We start from the raw sequence: 12249 nt of genomic DNA, 5'->3' as shown, positions 1-12249 counted from the left end.
ATTGTTGGGGGGGCTCACTGTGACAAAGCCCCCTGCTTTAAACTGGCATTCCCTGAATTTGCTCATTTTTATCTGTGCATTATAGCATATCGCCTCATACAAAGTTTCTGGTTTCTTAGTTCTGAAGAGATGAACACAGAACTAAGCTGGGAAATGCATGCTCTGTGAAGCTGAATAGCTGGCTCCCATACATATTCATCGCAGGCAGAGTGAAATCGCCACATACATAGTGTATAGGTTACTGCAACAGAGGGGTAACTGAGCTAGCAGCTGACCTTCCATGCTGAAAAGCAATGAAACATGTCTATGGCTGTTCCTCAGAGTTGATGAGAGCTCCCAAAGAAAGCAATGCTCACCTGTCTCGCGGCCAGTCATACTTGCACTGCCTCCTCCATTTTTTAATACAATTCCTAACTAAACTTGCTTTGTTATATATAATTTAACTCTGGCTGAAAGCCTTAAGAGAAAGGAAAGAGACCTTTGCAGGCATCGCTTTAATTTCAGGCGATTCTTCCTTGCTCAAAGATGTGACTGAATTATTAGCAGGTTGCAGCAAGCTATACTACTTGCCTTTGGGCCAACAAATCTCTTAAGAATGCACCAGATATAGAAAGTCTTGAAATTCCATTTGCACATACAAGTAAAGCAGAATGTGATGCTAAGGTGGCTGTTCCAGACATTAACTAATCCACTCGGTTCCCTTCCTCCCCCTTTCTTGGCCTGAACAAAGGCACAGATGTTAATCCTTTTAGAGGTGGGTGCCCACAGAGATGACATTCTTTGCTCACCTGCGTAGTGAAATGGGAAATCCCATTCAGCTGGAGGGCAATCAAAAAACCGCTGGAACATTTTAGACTGATTGCTGCTAGGCCAGCACACCCATTGTAAGAGCATGGGCAATGGGACACACAGAATAACTTTACTTACTACAAAGCAAAAATTCAGTGCATGCTTAGGAGAGAGTTAAATAGAGCTTGGGTCAATTTTCAAAGAGAAATTCAAGACCGGTAAAAAGATAAAGAAGCCTCCTTGGTTTGGCATCTTTGAGCCCTGATCTAAGTCTAGCCATCAAATTCTGCACATAGTTTCTGCTATCTAGGTCTGTCTGCTTTGTTTACATTTCAGTGTTCCAGGATGTAATTTTAACGCCACAAGTGGACATGACACCCGGGAATCTGTTGGTGATCCTGGCTCTATCCTTTGTGTAGGACACTGACAAGGGCCCCTGAATCTTCAGATGGAGCTTGGCAACTTAGGTTTGTGAGACCATAATCAATGGGATGATCCAGATCAGCACTAGTATTGTATGTTGAATGTAAATTAAGTGCAAACTCACAAGTTTGCAAATAGGATTTAGAAGTGATGACATTCAGATTACAAATGTGCAGTATAATCCTATGCATGTTTTCTCAGAAGTAAATTCCACTGAGTTGAATACCCAGGTAAGTGTGTTTAGGACTGGAGCCTGGGTCTTGCATCCTGCATATACAGAAAATAATCCAGGAGTCAGCTGAACCTGCTCCATGTTCACAACTATGAAAAGGAATATTTACCTATCACAATTTCTAACAAAATTGGACTCATGCTGATCTTTGAAAAAAATTAAGGAAAATGGAGAGAGATAATGTCTAGAGTTCATTTGCATTTTTTTGTGTGTGGAGGGGATTGGAATGAAAATCTAATTTTTAAAATCATTATGACCATTTTACTTGAAACCTATAAAACAATTAAAAGTTTTTTAAAAAATTTGAATTCTAATGAAATTGAGGGATCTCAATATTTCTTTCTAGCATGGTTTTTAAGGGTATTAATGAAAATGCTGGTGTTGATTTTGACAAGACCTGAATTATGGCCCTTTACCTAGGAAGAGGGAGACCTAGATATTAGCATGCATCCGTTAGGAATCTCCAGAAGAAATGGAAAAAAATTAGTTTTATATATAAAATCCATATATCCCTCATGCTGACTAATGAAGTCTGAGGGTTAAGTAACACTCCAGCCTGCTTTTTGCCCACAGGCATAGAGAGACACTGTCAAGGTAGAAATGGGGGTGCTGGTTTAAGCATTATTATCCTGAATATTAAAAATACACATCTCAAGACTCTGCAACTTTGGAAGGGGTTCATTAAATTCCATTTAATTTTGGCATTTCATTCCACTGAGACAATTTGTCACAGTGGTTACTTGCCCAATGGTAGTATCACTTTTCCCAAATATTTTTTAACAACCCTTCATCTCTTAAAGAGATTGTGCCCCATACATGTTGTCTTAACACTTCCTTTAAATAGTAAGCTACTATTTGTACATTGTCATTAGTAAGCACAACACTTGATCTACACTATATTTTTGTAAGACACTATGAAATCATGATGTCAAGCAGTGTGACAAGTGGGCACAACAGGAGAAAAAAGATGATGACCTAATCAGCGGCGGGGAAGGGTGAGGGGGGCAGAAGGAATGGGACGGGAGGGATGGCAGTGCTAAGCGAATGGCAGCAGCAACAACATAAGAGGCGGAGGGGAGGTTTAGGGAGCTGCCTGCCAGTGGGGGGAGTATTGGCCACCCATGTGGGGCAATGCGGAAGTGTTGGCAACCCATGGGGGGAAGGGAGGAGCTTTGGTAAGCCATGGGGGGAGGGGGCTTTCCAACAGTAGGTGGGGTTGGCGAGAAAACCAAGCAGGGGCAGAGCCCCTAGTAGAACATGGGAATTACTCAGCAGTCACCCAAGATTCCATCTGATTCATCTATCTGTTTCCAATAGTGCAGGGATAGGGATCCTGCGGTACTCCTGAGCTATTGGACTACAGCTCCCATAATTCTTGAACATCGGGCATGCTGGCTGAGGCTAATGGGAGGTGGAGCCCAACAACATCTGGAGGGTCAAAGGTTCCTAAGCTCTGCAATAGTGGCTCCTTAAATACCCCTGGGAAGGCTGCAAGCAGGGCCTAAAGGCAGCAGCCCTTCTGTGCTATCTGTCCCTTGCATTGCTATTCACAGGTTTACTGCCTCTGAACATGGAAGTTCCATTTAGCTATCATGGTAAATAGCTATTGACAGGCCTATCCCTCTTTTAAAGGCCACCTAAACTAGTGATAATTATTGCATCCTGTTGCAGTGCAGTCTACAGATTAACTCCTTGCTGTGTGAAATAGGACTTCCTCTTGTTCAAACTCAGTGAAAATGACAAAATGTCCTTTTGACATTAGTAAAATGAATCAGACTACTTTTCAATAAGGCATGTTTAAAGAACCAAAAAGAAAAATACAACGAATTAGATCCAAGCTAAGTTAGTTGAACTTAGTTCCTAAAGAAATCAACAGGATTTAAGTTATGGTTAAATCATCCCTCTGATTTCAATGCAATATGAGTTCAACTAAGCTAAGCCTGGAACCACCCAATATTTTAAAATGCAAAACTGATTGTGAAAATTTGACATAGTCAAGAAATGAAAACAAACCTCTTGAATTCATACAAAGAAAAATGAAACATTTATTTTAAAGCTTTCAATAGTTTTTCATGATCTACACAATCAAAGGCTTTGCTGTAATCTATAAAGCACAGGGTGATTTCCTTCTGAAATTTTCTGGTTCGTTCCATTATCCAATGTAGGTTTGCCATATGATCTCTGGTGCCTCTTCCCTTTCTAAATCCAGCTTGGACATCTGTCACTTCTCGTTCCATATATGGTAAGAGCCTTTGTTGTAGAATCTTGAGCATTACTTTACTTGCATGGGATATTAAGGCAATAGTTCGATAAGTACTGCATTCCCTGGGATCCCCTTTCTTTGGAATTGGGATATATATTGAACACTTCCAGTCTGTGGGCCATTGATTTATATTCCATATTTGTTGACAAATTGTTTGTCAAAAGTTGGACAGATTCAGTTTCAGTAGCTTGTAGCAACTCTATAGGTATGGCATCTGTTTCTGGTGATTTGTTCCTTCCAAGTATTTTAAGAGCAGCTTTCACCTCACATTTTAACATTTCTGGTTCTTCTTCATACGGTTCCTCCATGAATGAATCTGTCATTCTTGCATCTCTTTTATAGAGTTCTTCAGTGTGTTGCTTCCATCTTCCTTTTATGTTATCTTGGTCAGTCAGTATGTTCCCCTGTTGATTATTCAACATCCCTACTCTTGGATAAGTTTCCCTTTCATTTCTCTGATCTTTTGGAATAGGGCTCTTGTTCTTCCCTTTTTGTTGTCCTATTTCTATACAATAACTACTATTGTAATAGTTCTGTTTGTCCCTACCAGTCGCTGTATAGTTGCATTAAGACTTCTAACCGTGTTTCTAACTCCATTTGCTTTTGCTTTCCTTCTCTCTTTAACCATTTTAAGAGTTTCTTCAGTCATCCATTGAGGTCTTTCTCTCTTTTTAACTAGAGGTATTGTCTTTTTGCATTCTTCCTTGACAATATCTTTGACTTCAATCCATAGTTCTGCTTTTCGGTCAGCTAAGTTTAAAGCCTCAAATCTGGTCCTTATTTGATCTTTATATTCTTCTGGGATGTTATTTAAATTGTATTTTGGCATTATGATTGCTTTGTTGTTCTTCTTTAGCTTTACTCCAGTTTTCGGTATTACCAGTTCACGATCTGTACCACAGTCTGCTTCTGGTCTTTTTTTTGCAGAAAGTATGGAACTTCTCCATCTTCTGCTACCAAATATATAATCAATTTGATTCCTATATTGACCATTTGGTGATGTCCACATGCAGGGCCGGCTCCAGACATGTGGGGGCCCTTGGGCATCAGCTTGCCCTGGTCCCCCGGTGGGTGGGTGGGTGCACGTGCATGTGTGTATGCGCGTGCGTGCGCGCGGCCCCCCCACAGTCTCCCGGCTTGTCTAGTCTTTACCATTGACCTTAATGAAGATAGCGGCTGCGGTTTCCCTGAGGGGAATGAAGCCTCCACCGCCATCTTTGTTGATGGCATATGTGCGTGCTACAAGCACACATCTCTGCCATCAACTAAGATGGCAGCAGCGGCTTCAGTACCTTAGGGAAGCTGCGGCCGCCATGTTCATTAAGGGCAATGCTAAAAAGCCGGCTGACAGGTAAGTGGGGGGCAGTGGGATGTGTGGATCACAGAAGGGGAATGGAGGGCCCCTCAGGGGCCCCTTAGGGGCTCGTGTGGCTCTGGGGCCCTTGGGCCAGTGCCCAACCTGGCCACCCTTTACAACTGGCCCTGTCCACATGTTCAGTCATCTTTTGGGTTGCTCAAAAAATGTGTTCGCAAGAAACAAATTATTGGCTTCACAGAATTCAGTAAGTCTTTTTCCTGCTTCATCTCCTAAGCCCCATTTCCCCACAGTTCCTAGTTCTTCTCTGTTCCTTGCTTTTGCATTCCAGTCCCCCATGATTATCAGCACATCTTGTTTTGGTGTGTGATTGATCGATTTCTTCCTGTACTTCTGTGTAAAATCTCTCCAATTCCTCTTCTTCTGTGTTTGCCGTTGGAGCATAGACTTAGATGATGGTTATGTTAATAGGTTTCCCATTTAATCTATTTGATATAACTTGCTCAGACCTTGCATTATAGCTCCTAATTGCTTTTGCTACATCCCTTCTCACAATTATTATAGGTCTCAGGCTATGGTCTGAAGGCACATGAGGCCAGCACCCTGCTGAAGCTAAGCAGAGTCAGGTCTCGTCAGTGCCTGGATGAGAAACCACCTAGGAACCATATGTAAACCACCTTGGGTTTCTATCATAAAAAGAAAGGCAAGGTATAAATAAAATAAATCAATATTAAAGCAACCCAGTTTCTTCTTAATTTCTTATTTCCTGCATAAAATATTTTGTAGTTGCCTGACTGAACATGTCCCATTCCCATCCATTTTAATTCACTCACGCCAAGTATTGTAATGTTGATATGTTCCATTTCTTGCTTGACTATGTCTAACTTTCCCTGGTTCATGCTTCTCACATTCCATGTTCCTATTATGTATGTCATACAACTCCAGACTCTCCTTACACATCTGTGCGCATCAGCCTCTGGGCTTCCTTTCTGCTTTGACCCAGCTGCGTCATTAGTCACAGCGCTACTCGTACTTGTCCTTTGTTCTTCCCCAGTAGCTCGTTGAGTGCCATCTGACCTGGGGGTCTCATCTTCCAGCACTATCTTGTGTTGCATTTTGGATACTCTATTCATAGGGTTTTCATGGTCAGAGGTGGTTTACCATTGCCTTCCTCTGAGTTTGGATGCATTTTAGTCTGGTGTCTCAGCTTTGACCATTCCGCCTTGGGTGACCCTGTTAGGAGTCTAGTCTCTTGGTCTAGACTCCTGACTGCATTGCACTCAGCTTCTTTGACACTCTCAAACCCCCTCACCATGTTAAGGTGTGCATCTGAAGAGGAGGATAGATATTATTATATATTTTAAAAGTTGTAGTTCAACAATATCTGGAGGGCAAAAGGTTCCCCACTTTTGTACTAACAGATCAAGGTACATGCTTTTTTTTGGTATAGTACATGTGCAACTTGATCTGTTGGTACAGAAGTGGGGAACCTGTTGCCCTCCAGATATTGTTGAAGTATAACTCCCATCATCCCTAGCAAGCAAGGTCAATGGCAAGGGATGATGGGAGCTGCAGTTCAGCAACAGCTGGAGGGCCAAAGGCCCCCCCACACCTTTGGCCTGGCTCATTTTTTGAACTACATGCTTTGCATATAGTTCATTTTTTTCTGTTTCTGACACAACTGTAGTCTGGAGGAGGGATCGCAGGTGGGGGCCGTGCCAACATGTCCTCAGGTATCTGGGTGCTGTTTGCCAATGCCAGGTTGGTCTATAAAAAAATCTCTCTCATCCACAATTTAATCGAAAATGAAGATGCTGGCCTGGCGTGTATAACCAAGACCTGGGCGGGAGAGCAGGATGGCGTTAGCCTCTCCCAGTTGTGCCCTCCTGGGTACTTTGTTCAGCTTGAGGGCTGGGGAGGGGGGGTTGCTGTGGTCTATAGGAATAACAACTTGCTCTTCAGGCTCCCCTTACATCTGAGTACCAATCTAGAGTGCTTAGCCCAGCAGGACAGATTGGAGATTCTATTAGTATACTGTCCACTCCACTGCCCAACAGTCTCCCTACCTGAGCTGACAGACATGGTCTCAGACATGATGTTGAGGACCCCAAGATTGTTAGTCTTGGGAGATATCAACATTTATGCTGAGTCTGCTCTGCCTAGGGCAGCTCAGGACTTCATGGTCTCCAACCACCATGGGGCTGTCTCAACATGCATTGCACTCAGCTTCTTTGACACTCTCAAACCCGCTCACCACGTTAAGATGTGCATCCTAGAGGGGGAGTGGAGAAGATAAAGGGTAGTATTTATTTCATTCACAGTAAAATTTCAGTCTGCTTTTCCTGCATTCATTGGAGACATTCAACATGGTAAACAATGTAAAACCCACCAAATAATAGAAATAACAATGATCTAGTCGCTAAAATAATAAACATCTCAAGACTAAAATGAGCATTAAAAAAGAAACTAGAGAGCCAGAGCTAACAGATAATAACTGAAACACCAACAGAATCAAAGGCTTGTTGAAAAAGAAAAATCTTCAGATACCAGCAGAATGAACACAAAGAAAGCAAAAAGTCTTGTGACACCTTAAAGGCTGTCAAATTTAGTATGGCATAAGCTTTTGTAGATTACAGTCCACTTCATGAGATTCATTAAGTGCATATCATGATGTGAACTGTAGTCCACGGAAGCTTAGGCCATAATAAATTTGTTAAGTAGTCTTTAACATTCCAGAAGATTCTGTTGTTTTTGCTGTAGCAGACTAACAGATTCTAGACTTTCACCGTTTTTTGTGTGAAGGAGAACCAGCTGCGTACGAGCAAATAAAGGCTGCTCAATTAAAGTATATTTGGTGCTCTTACACAACAAACCCACTTTTTAAAAAAACCAGATTTCTTGTGGTAAGGAAAGTGATGGGAGAATGTACTGGAATGTGGGATAGCAATAGCTTGATGCCTTGTCATATAACTTCCCTGCAAACCAAAGAGAAGGTATGACCACACTGTAAACTGTGTAAGGAAAACAGGGTGAATGCTCAATAAGCAGGTTATCTGGAAACAACCTAAGATGGTTACTCCTCTGGAAATTGTTACAGATAAAGAGAGAGGTAACAGCTGGTATAGCACAGTGGGGAGGAGAGCCTGGCTGGGAGTCCATAGTCTGTGAGTTCAAATCCCCGCTTGTGTCTGCTGGGTTTAAAGGGCTAGCTAAAGATCACCCCCACAGTGAGTGGCTCAGGGGTTACGTGCCCTGCCACCTGTGCAGCCGTGGGCAAGCGGCATAGTTCCAAGGAGCCCATTGCCCCCCAGCTGGCAGTTGCGGACAAAGAAGGGGCTGGCTTGTGCAGCTGTGGCAAGCTGAGCAGGCCCTAGCCATCTGGGGAGGACTAGCCACAGAGGGAGGCAATGGTAAACCCCCTCTAAATACCATGAAAACCCTATTCATAGGGTAGCCATAAGTGGGGATTGACTTGAAGGCAGTCCATTTCCATTTCAAAGAGCGAGGTGATCTAACCTCTGGTAGGAGAGAGTTTTACATCACACCGACCTTACAGCCAAGAGGGCATAGGGCAGGCCACACAGCACACACAACGCTACTCAAACACAACTCCCTGCCCACCAGCATCCCATGGCTTGAGGTGGCCACCTCACTCTGCCTAGTGGAAGATCGGCCCTTCTAGGGTGTAAAAGCACATAAAGAGAAGAAGCTTCCTGCAGAGTAGTTTTTCTTAATCTATTCAAATTGTTCATTCCTACTCCAACCAACTCTGGAGTAAGCATGTTTTGTGAATTAACTTGGAAAAGATCTAGGGGTAAAGGCCAATGAGAGAGAGATTGCAGGGTGGTGGTGGAGTGAAGCGAAAATGATGTAGCTGGAAGAGCAAAGGTTTCCTAGAGAGGGAATTAAGGAAGCTTCCAGACTGGCTGTTTATTGAACATTCATGCGGATATGTTTACACAAAACTTGCACAGAGGTTATACAACATTGCCTGTTTTGTTGAGCATCCATTCTAATAAGTGTGGAGGGGTTATACAACTTTGCCAGCTACTGGTTGTCATCTTACTATTTCCAGCACAATTTTCCACCACTTTCCTTGCTGGACTTTTTGTGGTTAGCAAAGTGACAAGATTATTTCATTAGAAAGTGCAGAATAACAACCACATTTTGTATGAATAAACAGCCCATCAGGAAGTGCCTGAAATCTTCCAGCTTATTAATAACAGTGGTGCACCTATATGTTTCATGCTGTTGTACAGAAGATGACATCACTTCATTCTAGAAAATAGACTCTTAACAGTGCCCTAAAAGCAATCTTAATACTACAACTGAAGAAAGCACCCACAACAGCAAAAATCCCCCTTTATTCCAAGACGGCATTTTAAATATTGATTTTATTCCCATGAAAACACAGAGGGAAAAGTTAACACTGAAAGATAGGCACATGCAAAGAGGTACCTGAATAGCTTGAGAGAGAAAACAGGGAGACTGTACCAGCTCCATTGTCTAATAGTTTACACCTTACACTTCTGATGTTTTGTCAATATTAGACCCCACACAAATATTCTGTTCTATAAATTGCCGCTTGAGGGGGGGGAAGGTAAAATGTAAAGTGCAATCCTAACCATGTCTACTCAGAAGTAAGTCCTATTGAATTCAATGAGGCTTACTCCCAGGGAAGTGCAGTTAGGATTGCAGCCTTCTTGCAGAATGTGTCACAGTGAGTCCGCCCTGAGTAACAGCTCTTCTTAGTTTTAGGGTCTGTGGAGGCTGAAGATATAAATAATATTGGCTCTTGAGACACGAGTGTAAGGAAGCTAGAAAACCCCAAAGAGTAAAAGTTAAACCAAAAGAAGTTCTTGAAACTCAAGGCATGATTTGCCAACATCCCTGGGTGGGAATAAACTGGAAATGTTTAGCCCTCCGTGTGTGCAGTGTGTGTGTGTGTGTTTTAGAGAGGGAAAAATGCTGTAAGACTTGTTCTTAAACAGAAACCTCAGTTCACCTTTGCACTGCCCACCTTTGTAGCATTTACACGACGTAATGATTTCACTTTAACTCTGTGTTAACAAAGAGCCTTTTTAGTCATCAAATTCCAGTCATGCTTGGTCTCTTTGGCTATCAGTCGCTTCCCCATTCAACTTCCTTCTCTGATTTCTAGGTCTTTTTGATTGCCCTATGGGAACGGAAGAGGTACTGTATCTCTGCCTGCTTTCAGCGACGTGAGATACAAATCCTAGAAAATGTTTCTCACTTCTCGTCCCCCGCATCTGTTTAATTTGCATTGCTTAAGGGACAGGGAAAATCTATCTCAAAATCTGTCTTTCCCAATAATTACTTTGCAGTTATTTATATTACTTTCACAGACCTGAAGAACCATGGAGGGCTTGCTCCAGCTTTTTCCATCTGATCCTGAAGTCATACTTCTCATCTGGGCAAGAAATGGCTAGTGGCTTGGCATTGGGAGGCCTTTCTGATGGAGAAATGGCGCAGGCGAGAAAGTTAACCCTCCCTCCCGCAGCATGGAATCCTTTATGATTCCTTAGGTGCAAGTTAAGTACTCTTGGAACTGAATCTCCAAGCAGATCTGAGTTCACATCCATCCTCTGGCATGAAACTCAGGTTAGCTCTACAAGTGATGATTGCTGCAGGAAGCATAGAGTCATACTGGTGTTTACCACAGGAAAAATCTAAAGAATGGATGTCTTACACGTATGCAGATCTTTAAACATCCACATACATTATGCATCTAGGCCAGGGCTGATTGTGTGTGATGCCCACATTTTATGAATATACTGTGGGAAACATCATATACGTCACCCTATGTTCTTTGGAGGGCAGATGAGGATGCCCCTTTCAACCCTTGGAAGTGATAGAAACAGCCTTGAAAGGGAATACATGTGACACAGGAGATCTGTGAACAGGTCTTCAAAGACTCCTCACTATTTGGTTAAAAGCAGCCACACCCTTCCCTGCTCCAGATTTGGATCAAAGATGCAGTGTTGGGGTTGGGCAAGGATGGGGAACCTCAGGCCTCAGGGCTGACTGTGGCCCTCCATGTCTTTCTGTGGGGCCCTCAGGATTCTCCCTACGGCTATCTCCCTCTCTAGACCACACCCCTCCCTAGCCCTAATCCATACCCTCTTTGAGTTCTGTTGTCTGGTTGGAGTGTGTCCTTGAACTGTGCAATGCTTCCTGGAATGGAGGGGAGAGGGTGTATAAAATCCCGACTTTTGCATGGCTAGAATAATAGCTTCCTGTACATTGGTAAGGGTCACTTATTTTACTCTGCCCACTTTGGCCTCTGGTCCTACCCACAACTGGCATGTGGCCTCCATAAGGTTGCTCATTAGGAAGTATGGCCCTCAGGCTGCAAAAAATTCCATTTCCGGGATAGGGGTTAACCTCTTTCCCTTTGTGCCATTCCTTCAGTAGACCTGAGGTTGCAGCAGTACAGGGCAAGCTACCAGTTCTCAGACCTGAATTTCTTGTGCGTTTATGTAAAAGCATTCCATATTGTTTCTCTTAAAAATTAAGGTGAAGTGGTTATTTTCACAATTCCACAGAAGCAATCGAAACACAGCAGACTTAATTCAATAACAGTCTCATATCCTGCTTTGAAGCCAGCTTAACTCAGAATAATTCACAAAGTTCAGAGCACAGGGGGTGTACAAAGGCTCTGTTAAAAAGAAAATACTTCATTGCTGTCAACCCTACTCTGTCTTGACCTGAATCCCTGAGGCAGGTAAGCGTGCTGCCATAAAATCCATCACAATCATGGTGGGGTTTCTCCCCCAGAGAGGAAGGGCGGAGACAGTCACTGTTCATTTACATATGCTAATTCAATTTTATTTGTGCATTCCCTTTTCTTAAAAAAAATCAATTTTCTGAAGTTTCTAAAACATATAATGGCCAGAAAACAATAACAATGACAACAATAAAGCCTATTTATCAGCTAGTGGGTCCAGAGACAGAAAGTGGAAGAAATTGTGTTTTCTATAAGCTTAATTCACCAAGTTTCCTGTGCTTAACTGGTTAAGAATGAGAATGTGTATTTTTTCAATACTTTATGTGACTGAGGCACAGTTATAAGATGGGGGATACTTGGCTCAGCAGTACGACATGTGAGAAGGATTTTGGAATTTCGTTGATCACAAGCTGAATATGAACCAACAGTGTGATGTGGCTGCAAAAAAGGCAAATGCTATATTAGGCTGCATTAACCAA

This window comes from Rhineura floridana, chromosome 3, assembly GCF_030035675.1.
Source record: "Rhineura floridana isolate rRhiFlo1 chromosome 3, rRhiFlo1.hap2, whole genome shotgun sequence".
NCBI classification, from domain to species: Eukaryota; Metazoa; Chordata; class Lepidosauria; order Squamata; family Rhineuridae; genus Rhineura; species Rhineura floridana.
This window is presented reverse-complemented; position numbering follows the sequence as displayed.